We start from the raw sequence: 27097 nt of genomic DNA, 5'->3' as shown, positions 1-27097 counted from the left end.
AACTCTAGTCCTTCAGAGCATCTAAAGCCCTCTTCTGGATTTTATGGGCATGGGCACTAATATTATAATTTAATGAGGTTTTTAAAATGTATGCTAAAATACCACAATCCACTGGGATTTATTACTGGAATGGGTCAGTGCCTAAAAATAATCAATTCATTATATCACATATATACCTAATAAACATTTCATGATTAATTGCATTCATCTTTAAAAGTTGATGTAATTCAAGATGCTTTATAACATAAATCTCAAAATACTGAGTAGAGGGATTTTATTCAATAATGGTAATAGAAAACAAAGCCATAGATAATAATCTCATTTGTGAAAACTTGAAAAATGTCCTTCCAAAGTCAGTGACAGGATGTGGACTACACTATTGTTGTTTTTCTCACTATATTATGAGTGGCTTGTCAGGACATTTTGCTAAAAGAATGAAAAAAAAAAAGACATGACAAGAAAAAAAATTTATTCTTTGACCAAATATCTTATAAATTCTTACCTGGAGGCTGCTAAGACTAAGAGGTTTAGTAAAATTGAGGAAACAAAATCAACATAAAATAATAACATTTCAGATACCAATAACAAACAAACTCAAAGTAGGACATAAGGAAAACAATGATACTTACAGTAGTCATAACAAAAATACACTTAAGTGTTGAAATTAAGTAAGGTTACAGAAAACTTTTATACTGATAACTGAGGAACACTGGCATGAGATGAGAACTAAAGAGAGAATGTGAATATGTCCCATAAATATAAAATATCAAAACAAATATTGACAATGGCTATAACATCCCTGACTCCCAAAAATCTGCAAATTTTGTTAACTCCCTATGGATTCCTGTTACCATTTCATTCCTTTTCTGCATTTTCAATCCATGTGGCACTACACTGGCTACTATTTTGGGGTGTATACCACCTATACAACATAAAGATGTGCAATGTCCCAGGACACACAGGGACTAGGCTTGGAGGCTCAGTGAAATACAATGGCAGCTTAGACTGAATTGTTGACCACAGGAGAAATTCTATTCATTTAGATCATATTGATTAGAAAGCTAATGTGACTTCACGAACGGTTGGGTATAGATACTGGAATGGCATATGCATCAGTAGTTTAGGGATGGTTTTAGTGATGAGAAATTATACTGATGTAGATAAACTGATATTTAAGTCTCAGTGAAGATAGTTTCATTCCTAGGTTCCTATTAAAATTGAATTGATATTAAAAACGATGAATCATAGTTTGTACAAAGTAATGTATTTTATTCTTTTGTCAGATATTTTGTTCATATTTCTATTACAATGCTATATTTATTAGGCATTTTGTCTTTGAATATACATGGTCGTTCAGGCTATCAGACTGGAGATACCATAAAATTCAATCAAATCTCCCTCATGCATAGTTATGATTTAAGATGGGCACTTTAGAGAACTTGGCTTTCTTTTTCAGGGGTCTATTAATTATAAAATGTCTCCTGTTGATTAAGTGCTTCCTGGGGGCATCAAAAAATTTAATGTCTTTTTTATAACCTGGGATTTGTTTCACTCACCAGAATTACTTGGCCATCATTTAAATCAGGTACAGATATGAAAAGAAGAGCTCCTTGGGTTTTCTTTTCTCCTAACATACAAATATAGGCCACGGTTCCTTATGGCCTATTATTTATTCAGTAACCTTTAAAATATTTAAAGCAATGGAATTTTCCATCCTCTATTGCAAGAATATTAAACATGCTCAAGATGTATGATGAATTATAATTCTTATAATTCTCATTTGTATCATTTACTATTTCAGATATTAATATCACCAGCATTAATCATTTTTAGGTTTGTTTAAAATGCTATATTAAATTGATATTGTACTATATCTTTTGATATTTCTGGCTTTCCAAAAGACACATTCTACTATACAACAAATAAGGTGTGTATACAATACTTAAATATTGATTATTTAAATAAAGGAAATACTAGTTATCATCAATAGGAAAGAACCAATAAAGAGTAGTTAATAATTAAAAATAAAATATATTTAATTAATAGTTGGATAGTTGGAATCCTTCATGTATAAATGTTCATTTGCCTAAAAGAATATAGCTTTATTTTTTGGTGTAGATTATAGATAACCATTTAAATGAGATTATTTTATAAAGAGTATAACTATCAGTCAGTTAGTGTCAATCAAATCCACATATTTCACTCTAGTCTTAGCAGTCTTTGTTACAGTATTACAAAACTTTGCATCATGACCTCTGGAGGCAGTCACAGACACTTCCTTCTCCTCTGGATTTCTTGACTCAGGTATTAATGAGTTCCACTTACAATAATCAGATTAAACATCTGACAGATTTCTCAAGCTGAAGATCAAAATTAAGGAGCATAGTCATTGAAAGCATAGTTCAAACACTGTCTACTTATTACCATTTCATATCTTTGATACTAATATTATTTCATCTGTATTGTTACATGTTTCTCCTATTAAACAAACACATGTGCATCTTTAAGAATTCTGCATCCACAATAAATGTCAAACAAAATATAATTCTGTTTCTGAATCTAAGTATTCAGACTACATGAAGTGTGCTTATTTGTTTGCATTTCCAAGACCTTTATCTCCAATTAACATTTGTTTTACAATGTACTCTCCTTAGACAACTGACATCATTAGGCAAGCTCCACTGAAAGCATCATTAATTTTGATTTTATTTCTTTAGTGAAATCCTGTGGGTAATTAAAATACTTGTGTACATTTCAGAAAAATCTCAAATTTTTTTGACTATTTAAAACTTCACAAAATATAGAACCAAAAATAATATATGGTAGATTTCAATATTTTTGAGGATTCTATTATTTATATACACATAGTATTTTATTTTAATTATATTTACATTTTGTTTGATATTTTATATTGTATTATATGAATATATTTTTTTCTGAATTGCTGCTGTGCCCTTTTAATACATCAAGCAAAGTTTTAAATATTGATAATACACACATAAAAGCAAAAATGTCTTCATTCTATATTAACATTCTACTTATTTTCCTAGTATTAATGGAAATAATATGTTCTATATTATTGGACACAGGGCCATACATCAGAAAATATTTATTAATGGCTATAATTTTGCAATTAGTATAAATGTAAACCATTTGTTTCTTATTCCCTTATTAAATTTAAACACAAAGCCAGCATTTGTATATGGAAATATATTCTCAAGCAAACTCATCATACAGTTTACAAGATCCTAATCTATACTGAGAATATTTTAAACATCCTTCTCTCTTTTCATGAACAAATATTATCTTTACTTGAGTGATAAAACTTTGTCATATGTTTGCAGGATTTATCAAGAAAAATGTAAAGGCTCCTAATGGAAGTAGCTTATTTTAAAAAGTCCGCAATCTGGACTTAATCCTTTTCTAGGAAAATTAAAATTTTTCTTATTTTATGACCTATACCAAGCTAAGAACTTTGAAGATATTAATGAGATTTGATAAAATATTTGTACAGGAATTTAAATTCAGGAAAATGGCTATTCTGTCAGGGGTGCTTCTCCAAAGACCTAGGTGAGATACAGCTGGAGTACAGATATACCATTAGTACCCAATTTTAATCACTCTGGCTGAAATGTAGTACACACATTTAATTTTAAATGATGAGGTCTAACTGAGGGTCAGAAAAAGTGAGGAATGACAGAATGAGTCAGAGCCTAGATAAGCTCGACTCACATAAAGCAGACAAGAAAGAGATGCAACTTAAGAACAGTGCAGGGAGAGAGCAGGAGAGTTCATGGAGACAGTACGCTAGAGTTCTAGAGTACAGTATAGTTTGGTGCAGTTCAGTTGTGCGCAGTTTTGTTTGTGTAATTCAGTTCATGGAGTTCAGATGCAGTTTTTTTTTTTTCCAAGCAGAGCAATTCTGTGAAAAGCCACTTTGATTCAATTAGCTTAGAGAGGAGTTTTAAGCCAGAACAGCTCACTTGAACCAGCCAGATAGAGTTCAGAAAGAACTAGAAAGGGTCAACTATTTCAGCAATAAGTCACAAACGCTGAAAACATTCCGGGCCTACCTTAGCAGATGGAATGTGTAAACTGGAGACTTCAAAGTCGTGGCTGGGAGAGATTAGATTGCAGGGGACCTAGAAGCTTCCAGCAGAAAGCCTAAGGATATTTAGACAAAGATGCTCTGGGCTAAACCTAAGCCATGCATTCATAACACTTCTATGTAGCTCTCCTCGCTTCCCCACAAATGAGAAAATGAAAACATTTACAAATATTTGTATGAAGGTGATGATTAAATTATCTGCAGATATTTCAATATAAAAGAAGTATAACATTAAAAGTGTCTAAGATATTTCTCTGTTGCTCACATCTGATGAGAATTCTACAAATTTTGCTATAAATGGAATTTCCAGTTACTTCTCTCATTCACCATCGCTTCTCTGAATAATTATTATATTTTTAGCTTTTCCAAAATACGTGTCCTACCTATTCCAGTTCTCTCTTCCTCCATCCCCTTACCATACTTGATACATTCTGTTCACCTCTCCAACTGCTCCTCCACACAGATCCCTCCCTCCACCTACCCCAAGGTCTATTCTATATTTCCTTCTCATGATTTTCAAGCATTCACGCCTGGACATTCCTCGTTACTTATCTTCTATTGGTCTGTGGATAATAGCATGGCTGTCCTGTACTTTATGACTAATATCCACTTATAAATGAGTATATACCATCTTTGTCTTTCTGGATCTGAGTTACCACACTAAGGATGATCTACCTATTTGTCTACAAATTTCATGATGTCACTGGTTTTTTTTGGGGGGGGGTGGGAAGTCAAATTTATTTTTATTTATTTATTTTATTTATTAATGAAACATTTTATATATACATTTGCATTATGACACAATTATACCATAAAGTACATCTAGCAAGAAGAACTATGACATAATTAGGAGTTATATAGATGTCACTGTATTTAATGGCAGAGTAATATTCCACTGTATAAATGTTCCATATTTTCTTTATCCATTCTTTTTAAAAGATTTATTTATTTATTATGATGTATACAATCCTGTGCCTACACATTAGTATTTACATGTAATTTATTTTTAAACATGTATTAATTTTATATTTCACATGCATTGTGAGGTTGTACATGTACATATCATGTGTATGTCTGGTGCCAACAAAGGCAAAGAGAGGGAGTTTAATTATCTGGAACAACAGGTAAAGGTTCTTGTAGCAACTCAATGTGGATGTTGGAAACAAAATCCAGTTCCTTTGCAAGAACAGCAAGTTCTCCTAATTGATGGTCTATCTCTCTACCCTCCTAAGCTCAGGAGACAGAAAATCAGGTATTGGGGTGTGTAATTTTTCCCCAAGTAATGTCAGTAACTACACCCATAAAATCTCACCATCATGACTGCCTAAATAGGAGCTTGTAGAGAAAGCTCTGAGGTAGCAATTGAAACATGTGAATAAAAGTTCTTTTTACATATGGCCCTAAATGTGATTGATTAAAAAAAAAAAGACAATATGATTGAAGAAGAAGAAAGACCAGAAACATTGGAGAATCTGAGAAATGAAAGAAAAGTGCCAGGTGAAAGGAGACATCTGAAAAAAAAAACACAGAGGAGAAAGTCACCTAGGATAATCTACAGAGAAAAACTAGGGTCTTTCAGTTAAGATGAATGCTCAAAGATACTGAGGAGGCCTCAGAGCAACAGAAGCCTTGAGCCTACAGCAAGTAATGTCTTAGAAGTCTCTGAGATAGTGAATCACAGTAAGTCACCCCAAAAGAAAATTTTAATTATATAGACAGGCTTTTCCTGCATTACACGTGAGGAACTAACTTCATATTCCTTGAGAACAAAGGTAAGAGTTGATGGTATAGAAATGTTACTTGAAAAAGCCATTACAGTCCACCTTGCAATTATGGCCCCTGTAGTAAACCCCTTTCTAATCCAATTACAATCTTTAAATTTTCCCTAAAAAAATAGCTGTACAACAAGGATAGATAGCTATGGTAATACAAAAGTTTGAGAGACAAGAGACAGAGCTACTAAGAGAACAGAAAATGCTTAATTGTGAACCTGTTGTACCTATTGAAATTAAGGATCAGAATATACAGCCTATTGATAATGGGTAAGAATCCTGACTTGCTGGAGTAGAACCTAGCTCACTGGCATTGGCTGGTCATGGAATGAGAGTACCTTAATGTCTAGTTTATATGTGGGTTCATAAAGATCTAATTGTACCTTAATAAACAGAAAAAGGCAATAAGATTATCTGAAAGAAACTGGATTGTTGATCAACTGGTATACTTCAAAGGTGTTTTAACATCAGAATAGAATTTAGGTGCTATGTTACGTTGGGGAAGAGGTTTTTCCTATATTTCCACAGGTGACAAAAGACTATAGGTTGCATCAAAATTGATAAATATCCAATCCAAATAAGAGAAGCTTTCAAAAAAAAAAAAAGACATGAGTCAAGGAAGAGATGCAGAAAGACAGCAATGTAAATTATGCAGAAAACAGTTCCCCCTGCAGTGAAACAATTTTTAAAATCAGATGAGGAGGATCAGATAGTTCATTAGACTGCCAGACTGGAAAGCCTTGATATAGAAATGGACTGTTGCTAAAGGACAGATGCTCAGGACATCAATTATGAAGAATCATCGCATCAAATGCTAAGTGGATCTTCATAAGGACATTCAGATTGTTAAGTTTGTGGCATTGATAATTGTTTCTATTGTAAAAATTGAACTGTGTACAATTTTTAGTTTAAACGGAAAGGGAAAGTTGTAGCGAAATATTAATTCAGAACATGGCTGTTCTGGCAAGAGATCACATCAAAATACCTTCTTGGTGTGTGATTCATCTGGAATACAAACATACCTTTAATCCAGGAGACAGAGGTTAGTATATCTGAGTTCAAGGCCAGCCTGGTCTACAAGTTTCAGATAAAGAAAAGCTTAAGCTAAGTCATGGTGGTACATGCCTTTAATCCCAAACAATGAAAGCAAAGAGGGTTTATAGAAGGAAGCATCCATGTTTTAAAATTATGTCTAATTGAGTGTCAGAAAGTGTGAGAAATCAGAAAGATTTGACAGAATAGAATATACCCAAGTCTCACGAGAACACAGAAGAGAGGGAATCTACTTAAGATAATAACACAAAGAATGAGAGAGAGGGAGAGAGAAGGCATTTTTTCCAGGAGAGTTTATCCAAGAGAGAGATTGAGTGAGAGAACAAGCTAGACACAGGAGAAAACATAATGAATTAGAAAAGATTGCTGGAGTCAGTTTGAGGCCAAGCAGAGCAATTCAGGGTCTGGAAGAACATCCGGATTGATAAATCAGCCAGGAGAGGAATTTGAGCTAGAACATTTGAGTTGAACCAACCAACCAACCCAGAGTTCAGGAAGAACAAGAAAGAGTGAGCTTATTAAGCAGTAAATCTCAGAGGCTGAAAACATTTTAGGTGTAGGTGAGATTGTACCCAGGCTACAAGCTTCCAGGACTAGGCCTGGGTAAGCAGATGGAGGCAGTAAGCCCGTGAGACAACAATTGAACCTGTGAATAATAGTTCCTTTTATAGGAGGTAAAGAACAGCAACAATAGCAATGCAAAGTTGGATAGGAGAGACCTATTAGAAATAGATAAAAAGTCCTCCTTAGGGGAGAGAATATCTAGTGATTCAAACGCCTGAAAACATGTTCGTACAAATAACATTATACAGACGGAGGAGGCTGAAGTTGTGTATTTAGACATATATATTATGTATTATTACTTATAACTATGTAGTTATTATATAATTATGATATAATAAAATATATTAATATAAACATTAGTGAAAAATATTAATTTGAAAGAGAGCAAAGATTGTTATATGGGATGGTCTAGAGGAAAGAAAGGGAAGGAAGAAATGATTCAGTTATGGTATAGTCCCCCTAAATAAAAGAAATTAGAAAGTAAGTGAAAACAGTCATAGATATTCATATGTAAAAAAGGACTTGAAATATTTCTAAACATCTTTGATTTTATGATCCTTATTTTGATGACTTGGGCACATCAACTTACATTTTGAGTCCAAACATGATGTAGAGCAAGCAGAATCTCCTGGAAGAAGACAAGGTGCATGACACTGAGCCAAGCAGATCTGAGGTCTCTCAGCATCCGGAATGGCAAGAGCCTGGCAAGAACATGTGGTCTGGGGTGCTGGTGGCATTGCTTTGTCTACTGTAGGAATTGTGGAGGCGTGCTTTAGGAATGCACCTGAAGCCTTCTATTCTACATGCTTTTGAGGCTCATCACGTATTACACAGACAATATAAACTAACACAAATAGCAGTTTTGTACACTTACTTGGGTACCATTTTTAAACATCGAATTAATCACTCAGCTTGATTTAAACAGGTCTGTTATGTGAATATTTAGTATTTCTTACTTTGGGGTCTAACTTATGAATATATTCCTCACACTGGCTTCCCTACAGAGTCTTGTTCTTTGCATTTTGCTCACCATTTGGAAGCAAGAAAACTGATTGCTAGAAATTAAACTAATATCAATGATTAACATATGTTAATTATTATGTAAACTTGATTTTTGTTTGCACCAGTCATGTGAGTATATATCCGAAAATTAAAAGGAAATGTATATTTTAATGGTGTAGCTATATAGTTTCTATAATTGTATAACTATAAAAAATCAGATATTGAGATTTATGATATGTAAATGCTCCTGATTTTGACAGCTAAATATAGGTGGATAATAACTGCATAATTGATGATTATTTAATAGACAGTACTCCACCTCTAACTATTATTTTTAGCATCTTATTTTTAGGATATAAAAAGTTAATGGTTTCAAGATTGTTATATGTTACATAAAAGACCAGCAATAATAAGGTCACTAAGTTTAATTTGCTATTGGTTTCATTTTACAATGATTTATTGTAGGTTAATGAGTGATAGAAAAGGTCTACATTTTGCATTTATTTCACTTTGAGATTTACTGCATAAAACAATTTTACTCTGTAATATCACCTTTGAGTTTAGAACTGATATTTTGTCTTCATATGGATATAATTTTAATTCACAATGGAGCTCATTTGCAAGACCATAAGGACTCTTCTGATTATACATGGAATTTGACATTTCTGTTAGGTTTCTAATAGTTAAAAAAGATAAAGCATATTGGAAAGAGAATCGGTGGAGAAATCTACTAATAAATATATACAATCACTGAGTAACATAACAAAGTTAAAATCAATTATAATTAAAAAGAAAAACATGATATAAGAAAGTGTGGTACATTTACACTCAGCTATTAAATATTACTCAGCTATTAAAAACAAGGAATTCCCGAAATTTATGGACAAATGGATTGAGCTAGAAATGACCATAATGAGTAAGTTAACCCAGAAGCAGAAAGACTCAAATGGTATATACTCACTTATATCCGCATCTTAGCCCAAGGAGCATGTCCCATGAAAGTCTTCACTTACCAGGAAACTGGGACAGAGGGGAAGACATCCTATTGGGACTCTAGATGAGAGAAGCATGGAAGAATAGCAAAGTAGAAAGATCCACAGGGCCCTAAAACCTACAAGAAGAACATTATCATAGCCAGATTTGGGCCCAGGGGTCCCGCACAAACTATGGCACCAGTCAAGGACAGTACAGGCCATAAATTTTAAACTGCTACCCAGATCTAGCCAATGGACAGGACATTCTCCACATTTGAGTGGAGATTGGGGTATGGCTTTCACACGTACTCTGGTGCCTCATATTTGACCATGTCTCCTGCAGGGGGAGACCTGGTGGCACTCAGAGGAAGGGCAGCAGGTTACCAAGAAGAGACTTGATACCCTATGAGCATATACAGGGGGAGGAGGTCTCCCATCAGGCACAGTCAGAGGGGAAGGAAATAATGGGATGATGGGAGGAAGGGAAGAATGGGAGGATACAAGGTATGGGATAACCATTGATTTATAAAAGGATTTATGTGTTTATCTTTCTAGACATCTTTCTAGACACTGACATATAAAAGAGAGAAATGAGATAATTTTGCTTTTAAGGAAGTCTGACCCCACTGGTAAATAAATACAATTGATAGGAAAATAAGAATACAGAGCAGGAGAAAAGAAGGCAATAATATAACTGTATTTGGCATATAATATGGCTGGCCAGAGGAAAAAAAAGCCATCTGTCAGGGTAATCTTCTGAAGAGACTTGATACCCTATGAGCAGAGAGCTGAATACTGGCTGGATTTTGGCATTGCTATTTCTATGGATCGTTACTCGCCTTATATATTGTAGACTCTCTTCCTGTCTCACATGCTGATTGGTTTATTGAAGAGCTGACCCTCAGGCACAGTCATAGGGAAGGCGGAGTAAGGGGAAAATGGGAGGGAAGGAAGAATGGGAGGATACAAGGGATGGGATAACCATTGAGATGTAACAGAATAAATTAATAAAAAAAAAGAGCTTGCAAGAAATTGATAGGTAGGAAAGGGAAGGGAGGGCTCCCAGATAGAAGTGAGAAGCACCAGACTTGGGAATCACCAGAAAGATATGGAGATGAGCGGATGTGAACATCAACAAAGGTATAGAGCTGGCTGCTCATTGCAAGATAGCCTGCCCAGCTAGAAGCCTAAGCATTCATAAATATCAGTAGGTCTGTAGAACTTTATCCGGTAGTAGGTCCTGAAAGCCCTGCTGTAGTTAATAAAATGATTCCCAATAATGTTCTTCTACACTCATAGATAGTTGCCTAGCTCGATCATTTTCAGAGAGGTTTCCTCCAGACGGTGAGAGAAGATACAGAGACCTATAGCGAAACAGTATGTAGAGCCCAGGGAAGCCCACTGAGGAGCAGGGTGGGGTGGCAGGGAGACTGTAGGAGCCAGAGGGTCAAGGATCCAATGAAAACATGACCCACAGAACCAACTAAGCAGGGCTCATAGTGGTTCAGAGAGGCTGAAACAGTAATCACAAAACCTAATAAATGTTATCAAAATGGGTATGTGCTATATACTCTGCATTTATGTTTAGTTAGTGTGGAGATCTTGTAAAATTCTTTTTTTTTTGTTTTTGGTGAATCATGGGCTTTATTGGGGTTACTTATAGGAACAGAAATTACTCAAGGCCAGCTGAATCACCTAAGCCCACCCCAGCATGGATGACGATTTACAAAAGCTGGTAACCCAGAGCATACTGCACAGCCTACAAGCAGCACACCTAGTAGGAGAGGGTGTGTCTAGGTACTTCAGTTGTGCTCAGCCTCTTCCTCATAGATGTTTTTGTCTCCGAGTTTTCTTTCCAACTCACATTCCTTCTGCCTTTGGGATGGAAGCATGCTCAGATTTTTTGTTTGTTTGTTTGCTTGCTTTTTGTTTTGTTTTTATTTCTTCTTTTATTAGTTGTCTTATATGTATAGATTTATATTATTACACATATATACAATAAGGTATATACAGCAAGCAAGAAGGATTATGAAACGATTAGGAATTATATAAATGTTACATTCATAGTGTTTTGCCTATTTGTATTTTACAACCTGAAGAAAACATCTTTCCTATCTTAATGAGTTTACAATTCTGAATGAAATCAATATCTATCGTATCTCATCTCTATCAACCTAATAACATATATCTAGACCAAAAACCAACTTAACCCCTAAACAACTAAATTTAATTGTAAAACTAAACTATCTTGTCATCAACCCCATTAGTGACTTGACAAGGAATAAAATTATTTGAGTAAACAGGAAGTGTAAAATAGCAGCTTTAAAAATGAGAAAATGACTGAAACAGTTTGCTGTCTAGACAGTCATGATGTGGTAGCATCATCTTCAGCCTTCTGGCTCAATATATCTGGCAGACATGTTTGTGAAGCAGGAACTATTGAGGACTTGTTTACCCTGTTTTGGCAGAGTTTAGCCATTGACTCTACCTGCATCCAAGTTTTCCCACTTTAGGTAGAATTCTGTCTGTGGTAGAAATGAGGACATTCTGCCCAGTGGTTTGTTTGCCACATTGGAAGCAATCTCCATAAGGAGGTGGGAGTGGATGTATCTTTGATTCTTTTGATTGCTCTTGGGACCCTTTTCCTCCTAATGGGTTGCCTCATCCAACCTTGATATGAGGGTTTGTGCCTAGTCTTATTGCATCTTGTTACATGTTTTTTTTTCCCTCTGGGAGGCCTGCTTTTTTTCTGAAGGGAAGTGGAGGAGCAGTGGATCTGGGGGAGAGGGGAGGTATATGTAGGGAGTGTGGAACTGGTAGACATGAAAATGGAGAAGGTTATAATTGAGATGTAATTTAGGAGAGAAGAATTTTTTTAAAGAAAGGAAAATATAGTTTGAAAAATTATGATTATTATAATAGCAACAACAACAAAACCACTCACACTTAGAATTAAAAAATAAATACACATAATACAATACACAGGCAGCATCTTTAGTATAGATGAAAACTAGAGGTTGGAGAGCAGTCATATTTTTTATATTATTTTGTTATTTTTTATTTGTTAATTTATTCTTGTTACATCTCAATGGTTATCCCATCCCTTGTATCTTCTCATTCTTCCCTCCCTCCCATTTTCCCCTTACTCCCCTCCCCTATGACTGTGCCTTCTTGGTAACCTGCTGTCCTTCCTCTGAGTGCCACCAGGTCTCCTCCTCCAGGGGACATGGTCAAATATGAGGCACTAGAGAAGCATCAGAGACAGCAGTCATATTTTTATGGTGGCAAATGCAGAAAGCATTTTACAATTCAAAGCGGATGCTGTAGTACAAAAGTGGTGATGAGGAAAATTTACTAGTAAATGAAACTATGAACTACCAGATTATGTAGGATTAAGAAGAATAAAGATAGGAACATGCTAAGCAGTGGTATAGCTAGGTTTTATGGTATATTTATATTTAGCATTTCTGAGAAATCTCCACATTAATTTCTAGAGTGGCTGTTCAGGTTTATAGTCCTGCCAGGAGTAAATAAAGGTTTCTGCTTCTCCATGTCATTACCAACATTCTTTGTTAGCTGTTTTGTTGATCTTAGCCATTCTGACTAAGAAAAGATGAAATCTCAAAGTTCTTCTTATATGCATTTCAACAATACTAAGGATGATGAATGCTTTCTGAGATAGTTCTGAGTAATTTCTTTTCTTTTGAGAACCCTTCATTCCGATATATAGCCAACTTTTTTACCGGTCAGTTGTTCTCTTAACGTGTGTGTGTGTGTGTGTGTGTGTGTGTGTGTGTGTGTGTGTGTGTGTTTGGTTATACATCTAGGTATCAATCCAATTAATGCAGATGTATAACAGGCAAATATTCTTTCCCACTGTTTGTGTTTTTCTTTACTTGTTTCCTTAGCAAAAGCCTTTTAGCTTTATGAAGTCCAATTTGCCAATTAGTAGCCTTAATTCCTACTAAAAAAAAAAAAGAAGTACTCTCTACACCTATATCTTGTAGGGCATTGCCTATGTTTTCTTCAAACAGTTTCATTGGCTCAGGAATCAAATTTAGGTCTTTGTTCCATTGGAGTTAACTTCTACTTAAAAAGAAAGACGCATGTCTAGTTCCATTCTTCTACATGTGGGATTCAGTATTCCAGCACCATTGGTTGCAGAAACTAAGTTCAAAAGACTCAACACCCCACTCCAAGGACTCTTGTTCTTCCTAGTTCATTGCCACTCTAAGAACAGAACCCAGGAAATCGAAACAACACAAATGTTCTAATGTCCTTCATTTGATGAATTAATAATGAAAATGTGGTACATATACACAAAGTAGTACTACTCATCTGTAAAGAGAGATGATATGATGGAATTTACAGGAAAATGACCAGAAATAAAAAATATTTTGAGTAAGGTAAACCAGTTGCAGAAAGACAAACACTGCATATCTTGCTCATCTATAGCTTCAGTATCCAAAATGTCAGATACTATATGTAACCTAGAGTAACCACAAAAAAGAAGGAAAAGAAAATCAACATATGGTGGGAAGGAACACAAGATTATTGGGTAGCATGAATGGGTTATATCAAATTGAATTATGAGCCAAGAGGGCCCATGGAAAGCTCCAAACAACTGAGGCCATTGCCAAGGCTATTGATTGCTCTCCACAAACTCATGGTAAGTCATGATTGTTGAAGAAAACACACACACACACACACACACACACAGAGACACACATATGCAAATGCAAAGACACACACACACACACACACACACACACACACACACACACACACAAATAAGGAGAAATCAAGTTGGTGCCTAACTATGGCCTTCACGACCACTGAGTAGTATTCCTGATACTGCAAGGACTTTGAATGCAACTAGAGGAAAAGGGTAAACACCAATGCACAGATCCCATAACGTACAATGGTCGCTTGACTGCATGATATAATCATTCAATACTGGCACAAACTGTGGGAGAAACCAATCACTATCTGATTAATAATAGAAGTCCCTATTCCATGACAACCCTTGCCTGACACTACTCTGATATCAAAGAATGTGAGACCAGTTTGAGCACGGAACTAGGGGAAAAATCAAATACTGTTTTGCTAAATGACATAACAAATGACTCCTGATGATATCCTGCTATTCCTATTGTTATGCCCAAATTTTGAGAGACTCCCTGAGCAGATCACCCAAAACCCAAGTCCATATGCAACGGCAAGGAATTCTTCATTGCAGGTTCTAACTTGGGCCACCCTTCCCATGCGCTGGCACAGCAAATGCAGGGAAGTGGCCTCAAGTATCAATCGAGAGGGGTTTTTATGGGTTTTAGACAAACAAATGGGTTTTATGGTATATGATTAGGTGACATTTGGGCAAGAAAGGCGCAAGCAGGGAGTTACAAGCCTGGGCGTTTCATGGTTGGGTAATAGGTGTAGGGGCAAGTTGGCCTGTAGAAAAGATTGGTTGAAGCAGTCATGGAGGCATCAGCAACTTATGCCTGGCTTCTGCTAATTTGGTTGTTACTAGGTGTGAGACCACCTGCTGGTCAGCTTGACCAACAGGGAGTATATTTGGATTTTGCCAAGGTGAGGTGATTGTGTTGCTAGGGAATATTTTTCTGTTTAGACTAGTTTGCAGTTTTTCTGAAATCTGGGTTCAGGCCTTTTGTTAGGTTTAACACAAAATGGAGTTTCTTTTATAAAATGGAGTTTGTCTGGTCCTTTCACCTATATATCAGTATTTTTTTTAGGCATAATCAGAAAAACTTTGTTCTGCAATAGATGGGAGCTAATATAGAAATACACAACTGTACAATGTGCAGAGAAAGAAAACTTGAAATGGGCAGTGTAAAATGTCATATATTCATCACATCCAAGCCTCATGGCTCAGGGTATTATGTGGAAGAGGAGATGGAAAGAGTTTAAAAACCACAGGGGATGGATAACACCAAGAAAACACTGTCTTCCAAACACCACAAGACCTAGGCATATATTAACCCACAAAATCTGTGATAACAAGTATAGGCACTGCACAGTCTAAACTAGACAGAGACTTGTTCACAGACTTGGAAGTAGACAAAAAAAAAAATCCCATCCTAAACTAAGAAGCTGTTTCCAATTAACAACCATCACAAAGAAAAACTTAATTTCTCCAAGGGAGTATCACTGGGTATACAAACCATACTTAAGGACAGACCCCTTACCAAGACAAAGTGAACTCAATAGTATTTTTGACTCATATTGCTTTGTTAGGACATTTTTTAACCTTAGTCTTTTGCTTGTATATTATAGTTACAATTTTGTATGTTTATAGGTTTTATGTGCCTGTGAGCATTTCTTATGCTCTTTCTTTTCTTTTCTATTCTTTATTTTTTACTTGTTACTTTGTTGAATTTTTTACCCTTCTTTGTTTGTTTACCTTTTTACCTTTTATTGGCCTGTTAGTTTTCTGATGAGAGAGAGAGAGAGAGAGGGAGAGAGAGAGAGAGAGAGAGAGAGAGAGAAATAGCATAAAGTTATATGGAACAATGAGGATATTGGAGGACACTGGGGGTGGGAAATAATTATCAGAATATATTTTACAAAAATAATTTTGTTTTCAATGAGAAATTAAAGTAATGACAAGTGCATAGTAGCATGCTATGATCGCAATGAAGACTAAATTCCATTTTATAATATAAAAATCTTTCCTTGCGTTATATACCATACCTGCCTACCTCATAACTGATAAATTCCGGTAAGAAATTATGTAGACATTTTGACTGGAGTTGTGATATATTTGATTATAGCTTATGTAGATAAATCAATAAAGTAAGGATATAGAAAATAAACTTTATCATTATTATTGTTTTCCCCTTTCTCTACAAAGATAGACTAATAAAAATTCATAATACCTTGAATAGCGTTAGTTTCATTATCACAAAGTTTTTTCAATGAAAGGATTGATAGACTAGGATATTATTTTATTTATTAGTGATGGCTGTGATAGCTAATCATACTCGCCAAGCTGTCTTCTGGAAAGAAGTAACACTGAATAATTTTCTCTATCACACTGGCCTGTAAGCAAGTTTTGGGAACATATTCTTGATTAATAATGGGTGTAGAAGGGTTCTTTTAATGGTGGGTGGCAGGTAGGTCCTGACCAGGTAGAGAGGGCAGTATCAGAAACAGATCTGTGCCTTCCAGGAAAGCATGCCAGGAAGACATCTTCCTCTGTAGTCTTGCCTTCAATCGGGTTTCCAGGTTTCTGCCTTAGCACCCTCCATAATGGACAATAATCAATAAACCAAATAAACCCTCTCATTCCCAAGGTGCTTTCCATCTGTGTTCTATCACAGAAACAAAAGCACAAACCAAGACAACATAGACACATGTAACTTATCATGCATTCTTCCAGAAATTCACTGAATTAGAGAAGGAAGAGCAGCGATGTCATTCCTGAGAACTGAATCAGGATAATCTTACTTAATGAAGTAAATGATCTGATAGACATGGGAAAAGTTATATCTTAATGTTAATATTTTTAGTTGATAATTTTAAAGGCTTGGTCTCTTGATGTTATTGGAAGGTCACAAAAATTGTAAAAAGTATAAACTGAGGGGTGGGTTTAGCTCATCGACGGTAGCCTTTGAACTGGAAGGTATGAATATGATCTCTTCTTGTTCCCAATTTTTTTCTCAGTCACTGTGAGAGAAAACAATGGTGAACACAGTGAACAATGGCATGGAGAAGCCACAAGGTAAAAGGCAGAGAGCATTTTACCTCAAAAGCACTCTATTCCCTGGAGTGCTCTTGAATGTGACTTCATATATCCTGCAACATTCAAACTCTAAACATGTTTTATTCTTGTTGGATATCAGATCATAGCTATAGAATCCAGTCTGCTGAAAGGATATGCTGAGTGCTGTCCTTGGTACATTCTGAATCTGGACATGGCCTTTTGCCTTCCTTTCAACGTCTTCACCTGTTACAATCTACAGTCCATGCCAGGACATTGTGTTATACTTGGTCTGCCTTGAGAAGTTCTGGGAAAGGGCTGATCTGTTAAAATCAAGTGTGGGCTGGTGCCATAGTTTAGGCAGTAAACTTCGAACCCCTACTCAGACTAGCTGAGGGACAGGACATTCTCCACCGTTAACTGGAGAAGGAGATCTGACTTTCACACAAACTCGTGTGCCCCATATTTGACCATGTCCCTTGGATGGGGACGCCTGGTGGCACTCAGAGGAAGGACAATAGGTCACCAAGAAGAGACTTGATACCCTATGAGCATATCCAGGGGGAGGAGGTCCCCCTCAGTCACAAACATAGGGGAGGTGGGGAGGGGGGAAGCGGGAGGGAGGGAGGAATGGGAGGATACAAGGGATGGGCTAACAACTGAGATGTAATATGAATAAATTAATAAAAAAGGAAAAAATTAAGTATGGGCTTACTGATTTTTTAAAAAGGTTTTATGATCACATTTTTCTGAACTCAAAACAACCTTCCTTGGAACATTGCTTTCTTTGTTACATTTCTGTATAAAAGTCCACTGAAACCGAAGTAACATTGCAATCTGCCCTGTTCTGTGTCTTCATATACCAGTTCTCATAGATAAATCTGCATATTTCAATGAAGGTGAACCTTCCCCATATTCCCCACCATGGTATGCACTTTACCATGGGGCCCAGAGACTTGAAACAAGCCAGCCTTGAACCAAAACCTTAAAAAAAGTCTGGTGATTTTTCACAGTTATTTTGTTACAGTAGTTGAAGGTTGACTAATTTACTTCATTATCAATTTTTAAAAAATTCAATGTTCTACTTAATGTTTCAGTGATTTTCCTAATCTTTATGTTAATGTAGTCATTTCACAGATTTTATATTTTTAAAAGAGTAACACTTAGGTAGACATAAAACTGGGAATGAAATATATGTAGGTTTGTAACATAGCTTTATGAATACTGGATGGTGATCTTGAAATATGTGATGGGCATAAGAAATCTTCGTGTCCTCTTAAAATCTTCTAAGTAGATTATTAGAAGACCTTGAGTCCTTGCATATGGAAAACATGTTATCAGAGATTTAGGAGACTAGAATAAAAAAATCTGGTAGAACATAAGGCGAAACAAAAGCCGTGTGTGTGAGAATAATAAAGATTTTTCCATGTCCTTGAATGACTCAAAAAGTCAGTTGTGAGATCAAAAGAGCATGTGCTGGAAAACAAGTACATCACACTCTCTAGAGGGAAATTAACTCCTTTTGAACAGTCCACATGTTTACTATAAAAGGAAACAGTAATGCATCTCTATTACTGAAGTTTTGTATACTATCTTCAGAAGTAAATCGTGAAGGATATACATTTTTAAATGTCTTACTTTCCATGGATGTAGACAAAAGCCATATGATCTAGTTCTGGTCAGTGAGATATTATCAGAAATTAGTATAAGTATTCAGGGAAGATTGTGCTGAGGACTAGGGTCAATGCCGATGACATCACTCTTCCTTCTCCTGACTGAGAGAGCAGCAACATTCCTGAACAATGTGAATTCAACATCAAGAAAATCCCAATGTAACCCACCCTGGTATATAGCTGCCTTCCTGCAGTGATTGCATATGATAAAGTATTTATTAAGGACAATCATGAATGAAGAGGCTTTTTACTTATCATTAATCAATATGGAAATGCATACCATTCTTACACTTACAATTGGTAGTTTATTACCCAATATTACATCAGACAATGCTAATCACCATATTTTAAAGTAAAAATATAGAATTCATGGAGAGAGCATGCTAATTTTTTAAAACATTGGGATGAATTTAAGATACCAAAGCAAATGTTGTATAATAGATATTTGAAGCTTCATTGAGCTTAGTGCCTCATTTCACACTGTAAGCAACAATGAGAGCAGCAGCAGCAGCAGCAGCGGCGGAGGCAGCACAGTGAGTCTTATTGCTTCCTGCATTTCTAGAGACCAAAGTGGAAATCTCAGTATCTGAAGTATCAAGCAACATAAAAATTAGAAAGTACACTAGCGGTATAGTACACAGTTAAATGTGTTTATTTATATGACAGAGATATGCAAATACTCATATTAAAATTATTTAAAGAGGCCCTTGCATGCACCAATTGTTACCAATGTTATGGTCCCTGAAACCACCAACATTGTTTAGGAAAGACACTTCCATACTCTTAGTTCTGGTAATCTTCCTGTGTCTTTTGATCCCCTATTCTCTTCAATTTCTTCCACTTCTTTGTCCTTTCCCCCTCAGGCTAGAAACCCAAATGTTTCCAGATCCTTCTAATCAGACAATAAAAGATACAAGAACTCCCAGCCTCTGGTGAGAAATTAATTAATAATCTTATAAATGTCATATTGTTTTAGCATATTGGCACACTAATGTGTCTTAGTGCAGTAATATGAATGCTTAAATATGAAAATAAGTGCATATCAATGGAAACATATTTGAAGTATTGTGAAAGCATAGCTGTAAAAGTAACTTTTACTCACCAGATTAACCTACACCTCGTTCTGGAAGCTTCTATCCTCCACACAATCTACTCTGGGTCTGGAATGTTTTCAGCCTCTGAGGTTTACTGCTGAGTAAGTTCACCCTTTCTTGTTCTTTCTGAACTCTGGCTGTGTGGTACAACTCAGCTGTTCTGGCACAACCTTCTCTACAAGCTGATGATTCAAACTGATGTCCCTCAGCTTCTCACTGGAGTGCTCTGTATGCCCTTATACTAACTTTGTCAATCTGTTCTAGTCTTCTGTCTCCTTCTCATTCTTTGGCTCATTTTATCTTCATCTGAGTTTAGCTTGCTCTCTCTTCAATCTCTCTCTGTAAAACTGCCTTCTCTCTCTCACTCTCTGTGCTGATCCCTTAAGTGGTTTCCTTTTTTCTCTCTTCTCATGATAGTTGGGCATATTCTATTCTGTTAAATCTTCCTATGATTCCTCACTGTTTCAAACCTGAAACATCATTTTCAAACCTGAGTGCTTACTTATACAAATTAACTTTACCTTCATTATTTTGGATTAAAGACATGTTCTACCATGCCTGGACCTATGCTTTTCTTTACCTGAAACATTCTCTATACCAGTCTGGCTTTGAACTCAGAGATCTGATTGCCTCTGTCTCCTGGGAGTAAAGGCATGCTCCTCCACTACCCAGTGTATCCATGTTTCAGCTGGATTGCTCAGTCCTAGAAGATCTTTGAACATGATCTCTTGCCAGAGTAAAGCATATTCTGAATTAAAATTCCCCTGCATATAGCTAACAGAAAGAGCAGCACAATCTGAAACACAAATAGTATAGAGATCTTTGTAGCAATTGGTCAGAATGTAAAGTTCATTACACTGTCACATAGAATATAAACAGAAAACAAACTTACCAAAATCTACACAGGTAGCTTAGAAATTATAATCACTTTTAGTTGAATAGAAATCCAAATATTGTGACTTGAATGTTTGTTCAAATGGTGAAAAATTTTACAATAGAAATATCACACTACCTAGTGGAAAAATTTATTTGATTATTTTCTTATATATGTCTCTAATTCTTTTTAACTTTTAAAACTGATCCTAGATATGTAGATCAACCTTGTCTCAAAACTGTTATTCTCTGGCCTCCATTTAGAGTTGATACTACAAGTCTGAAGTATTACATCAAATCAGTGGGAGGTAGCTTTGTGATTTTGGGAAATGGCTTTCTAAAATATAAGTGGGCTTAAATGACACTTTCTTGACTTCTCTGATGCTCTCACAGGAAATCAGTGATGGTTCTATGAGTCACGGGAATGTATGTTGATACTTCAAGTTAGAGTATTCTATAAATGCTAAAAAAAAATCACAAATGCAGATATTAAGTAATGTGGAAATAAATTAACATTATTATCACATATATTAATAATTAACCTAATCAATTTTTAAAATATATGGATAGTTGGAATTATTCATTTAATTCAAATAGTAAATAAAATTAAAAAACTTTTATGCAACTAACTGAGTGCAGTAGGGTCCTTTGTACTTGGAGAAAATTGAATGATTTAAGTAAATTTCAATTTCCTAAATTGTGAGTATGTGTCCTTCTATAATAATATGTTAAATTACTTGTATATAATTATAGACTCCATAAAATTTTGTCTTTATAATGTTTTCCAGATTCATTAATTTTTCAGGGTTTATAGGAACATTAATTAATATCAATTTAACTTAAAGGTTGATAAATCCAAACATGTAAATATCTTATTAAAAGAAAATTTCCATTCTGATTATTGGTATTAATATATAATATTAACATTTCAACTAACCATACCACATATGTTAATTTCTCACCTGAAGTTCAGACCACTTATTTAAATACAAAATATTCATTGATATTTTTCTTTTTTCCACTACCCACAGTACATTTGACTTCACCTTTTCTGTCACATAGTTCTTGACTGGAAGGGAGAACCTGTCATTCTTGTCTATCTCAGTACCTTCTCCTTGAAGTATTAATAAAAGAGAAGAGATGTGAGCACATGAGAAACCTCTGTAGAGCAATAAAATCATAAACATAGTTAAAGATTTTGTGGAATGATTCAAAGTTGAGTTTTATACATAAAAATTCAATACCTCACCTTAAGCTTTTTATACATTTCTCAACATAGACCTACGAGAATGGGCACATGCCTATGGAAGCAGGGAGTCTGACTGCTTCTTGCTCTCCAAACCAACCTCCCAGTCTCACCTCCAGTGATGTAGCAGCCACTGATGTGACCAGCTTTCCCTCTCTGCACTCATCTCTAGTGAATCAAGCAGATCTTTTCCTCCCATCTCCTTCCACACTCAGGCCTTTGTCTCAGCACTCAACATTGATAGTCATTTCCTGGGAACCCCTTAGCCAAGCCTACCAGAAAAACAGGTAGGCAACGCTCCACTTTTTACTCTTCCACTTTCTGCCAAATTCAGTCCCCTAATTGCATCCACAGATATCTACCAGACTACTTGATTGGCCTCTTTGCACTCTCTGCCCTCATTTCCAGGCGACAAAGCACAAATTTGGAAAACATTTTTGCTTTCCTTTCTCCAGTGAGCTCACTTAGCTCCAACTCCTCCTTATCCCAAAAATATCATCTCCAAATACCTACAAATAATTTTACCCAAACTCCCCCAGAGGCTAAATCTATAAGGATCACAGAAAAATTCCCAAGGAGCCAACACGCAATCACCAGCCTCTCTTAAAATTTAGAGAGAACAACAGAAACCAAGACAAAAGTGCCCACCCATCTAATAAATAGAAGACCAGATATCAGCGCCTGGAATTACCGTCACCCAAAACTCAAATGCCTAGCCTAGATGCTAGACCTCAGTCACAGACATAGGGGAAGGGAGTGGGGGGGGGGGAGTGGGAGGGAGGGAGGAATGGGAGGATACAAGGGATGGGCTAACAATTGAGATGTAATATGAATAAATGAATAAAAAAGAAGTTATTAGGAGCAGACGGCATGAGATTGAGGCAGGGATCCCATGCCTATCTCACTATGGGAAATTGAGGATTAATGTCTGCCATGCCCCAGGTTAACTAAGGCTATTTAAAACACACACACACACACACACACACACACACACACACACACACACACACACACACTCGAGAACTGCCAGGAAAATGTCCCATTATACCCCAACATCCTCACTACAATAGGTCCTAAGAAACATAAAACTGTCTTTCTCTCTGTGGCCATTGCTGGATCACAGCCCCAAAATTAAGTTTGATCCCTTCACGACTTCTGACTGAAGCAAGAATCTCAAATGCCATTTCAATGCACCTCTCACATTAGGAGGAAGATCATGTCTTCTTTTCTTTCCAAAGAGCTGAGAGAGAAGCATAATGTTCACCATATGCATGTTTGAAAGGATGGTGAAGCTATGTTGTCCAAGGATGCTACAAAGGCCAGCAGATTGGCAAATGTTCAAGGTGTACATGAATAAAGATGCCATATACATGGAATGAGTGCAGTGAGAAAAGACTAATAGCACAACTGTCCATGTGGGCACCCACCCCAGCAAGGTTATCACCAGGCTAAAACTGGACAAAGATCACACAAAAAATCCTAGGAAGGAAAGCCCAGTCTCAAGAAGTAGGAAAGGAAAAGGGCAATGCCTAGGAAGAAATGATGGAAGAGATGCAGAAGTAGAGGTCTCTTGTATACAACTTTCATTAAACACTTTAAGTTTGTAAGAAAAAGAAAAAGAAAAAGAAAAGAAAAGAAATAAAGAAATAAACATATACATAGTACAAGACAAGGACATTGGAGTAACATTTATGAATATGACAGAGGTCCTTAAAGGAGAAATCAATAAAGGCATTAAACTAACCTACAAAACCACAAAGAATGAAGGGAAATGAATAAAGTAGTTCATTTGATCTGGAAGTTCAAATGAATCAATAAAGAAAACCAAAATTGAAGGAAATGTGGAAATGAAAAATTTAAGAACTCTTAAGAAGTTGAGCATCCAGCCTCCCCAACACAATACAAGAGACAAAGGATAGCACCTCAGGTGATGGAGAATGATAGAAGAAATGGATAGAATCTTCAGTCAAACAAAATAAATTGAGTCCAAAAATCTATATGCAAAAATATCCAGAAAATGTGGGAAACTATAAAAAGACCAAAGCTAACTATCATAGAAAGAGAAGAAAGAGAAGAAACCCAGATCAAAGACATAAAAAAATTTTCAAAAAATAAAACATTTCCCTAATCTAAAGAAGGATATGACAGTCAAGGTGCAAGCATCCCACAGAATATCGTATATGCCGGCCCCATACCTAACCCTGAAGCTATCTCCACTTAATAAACACTTAAAAGTGCAAGGTTCACTTTCTCCAAAGGAATATTCTGAAATAAATAAAAACTATTCTTAAGGGTTTCCTGCCTTCCAAGCAATACATAGATAACCTCTTTGAGACAGACTTCATTGTAAACAGAAGTGAACAAGGCAAAAAGTAATTCTGGTCCAAGAAAAATGAACAACAACAACAACAACAACAACAACAACAACAAAAACCCTCAACAACAACAACCAAACAACAAAAACAAGGAGTGGCATCTTTGGAGGTTCTTTGTTCCATAATATCATGCTAGGGCTTTGTTTTGTTCTGTTTAATTTAGTTTTATTTTTTACTTTACTTTGCTTATGTTGTTTTACTTCTCTATTGTTTGCCTATAGGTTTTGAGTATACTAAGACTTCTGGTTTTGTATTGATTGACAATGGGATACCTAAATGTGTGAACATGTGCATCTTTGCATCTACATCTCTTTCTTGTGTCTTTTCTTGGGCCATCTGTCTTCTGTTTGCTTTTCATAGTTCAATTTATTTGCTTTATAAATATTATTTTACTATTATCCATTACATGTCTTTTTTTTTTCTAATGAGAGTCACAAAAGGAGCTATAGATGGGATGATAGAGTAGGAGGAAGGGCTACAGGTAGAGAAAACTGTTATCAGAATATATCTTATGAAAAAATATTTTTAATCAAATAGAAAAAATAAAAACAAAGCAAAAACCAAATGCCTGGGAATTTGTCAAGTTCCGGATAAGTAGAATCAAGTGGAATAATTGAGGGAGAATGCTGGACTGCATCTCCTGGGAACATGCTTCCTGCTGACATCGGTGTTGTTTGCAAGGTTTTAAAATATTTGAATAAAAAGCTGTCTAAATGATCTGGAAAGCAAATGAATTAATGTGATGAAAATCTTAAAGTAAATTGAAGCATTCGTGATCAAATTTATTCAAGACTGCAAATGTGGAAAATTATTTAATGGCTTTTCATGTCCAATGATTCAAAGAAAACAAATTATTTCAATTTATGGTTACACAGTCAGCCATCCAGCCAGTTTTATTAAAAGTTGAAAGTTACACAGTCCAATAAAAAAGACAATCATGATGGTTTCAAGACATTTACATCAGAAAAGGTTCACATGAGACTCTTTTCTCAAGGTCAGTGGATCATTCCAGTATTTGAAATGACCACAGAAATATATCTGTGGTTTTATAACACCTAAGTGTAACAAAGCATGCACTTATCCTTATCTATATTTATCAATATGTTTCTACAGTTATTTCTTTGAAATGCAAGAAAAACTAATTTTTATTTATCATGCTTCTATTGGATGAAATAGAGTACAAATAACAGTAGCTTTCTTTGATATGGATGTAGAAGTCTGCAATTCTGTACTCAGGAAACAGAGAAAGAATTGTGATTTTTAAATACAGATAGCTGGTTTCAGGTTAGTTTAGGCTACATAATGAAATCATGCCTCAAAGAAAAAGTGGAAAAAGGAAAGAAATAAAGAAGAAGTGAAGGAAAGAATTAATTAAGGAAAGAAGAAAGGAAGGAAGACAAGCACAAATGAAAGAGAAAATGTGACATGTCTTTCTGGGTCTGAGTGACCTCACTCAGTATAGTATTTCTTAGTTCTATCCTTTTACTTACTACTTTGACGATTACATTTTTTCTTCACTGCTGAGTAATACTGAATAGAGTCATGTCCTTTAAGGTGAAAAAATTGGAATTTACACGTTGGAGGTCACCAATGGTGTCTAATTGGGTTTAAAGTCCACTTAACAGGACGGACTTTACTAAAACTATCTCTTGTTGCCACTTAGCTAGAATAGCATAACTCTTAGCTACATTTTAAATCTTAGTTCCCAGCTGATTGTCTAAAACAAAGTGCTCAATCCTGAAACCACATACAGACAAAAGTGGACTCTCCAGGTTGTATTGATATATTTGTACACAGGCATGTAAGCGTGTGCACACATGCACGCATGCGCACACATGTGTAATTATTAGTAATCGTGGAATAAAAGGCAATTAGACAGTGGAAGTGAATGGATATGGAGTGAGGAAGGGGCTGGAGAGGGGGTAGTGGGAGGAATGTGAAGAAGCAAGTATATAGTTAAGTGTTGTAATACATTATAATAAAACATATCTGAAAAGTATAAAAGAAATTTTAAAGATATTTGAAAGAACATACATGAACTCAAGCACCTGATGCAGATGGTGGTCCAGCTACCCAGGAATGGCTTTTCTCTCATATTGCCTGTAATCATTCCTTCACAGAGAGGAACCACTTCTTCCTGGTCAAAGTTTCATTTGTTTGCAGTAATGGCATCGACGGCACAGAGCAGCCTCCCAGACAGTCTCCACAACCTGACGGTTTTGGATCTGACACCTACTGCTTAATGAACATGTGTCTCATATTTCCTCCTCCGTATTCTGTGGCAGAACATGGGTTGGCCTATTGTACCCATCCCACAGCATACCACTAATCACTGTCATGCCTGTGATGCCGTCATATCTCCTTTCAGATAAAGCTCCAAATTCCCTTTATTGGAGACCACCAGGGATGCGGATATTGGTGTTTTATCTAATCTGGCTAGCTACTCTAACAGAAGAAAATATGGAAAGCTAATGACTTGCTTATTCACAAAAAGGAAAGCAATAAAGTAGAAATACATAATAATAGCAGCAAATAAGATTTTAAAAATCACATAGATTAACAACTGTCTTAACTGGGATTGAAAACACCTTAATTACAAGACAGATTTAGTTTTTGGAGAGATGGGTTAGTTGCTAAGAATAT

At 35.7% G+C, this 27097-nt stretch overlaps 1 long non-coding RNA gene across 1 annotated transcript in view; it reads left to right on the top strand.

The window, feature by feature from the left end:
• The window catches only part of LOC311581100, a 66641-nt gene that overhangs the window by 21762 nt on the left and 17782 nt on the right, over nucleotides 1-27097 (top strand). The gene's annotated exons all lie outside the window — the stretch shown is intronic.

The sequence above is a fragment of the Acomys minous genome, assembly GCF_964271855.1.
Source record: "Acomys minous genome assembly, chromosome: 13".
Classification (NCBI taxonomy): Eukaryota; Metazoa; Chordata; class Mammalia; order Rodentia; family Muridae; genus Acomys; species Acomys minous.
This window is presented reverse-complemented; position numbering and strand designations above follow the sequence as displayed.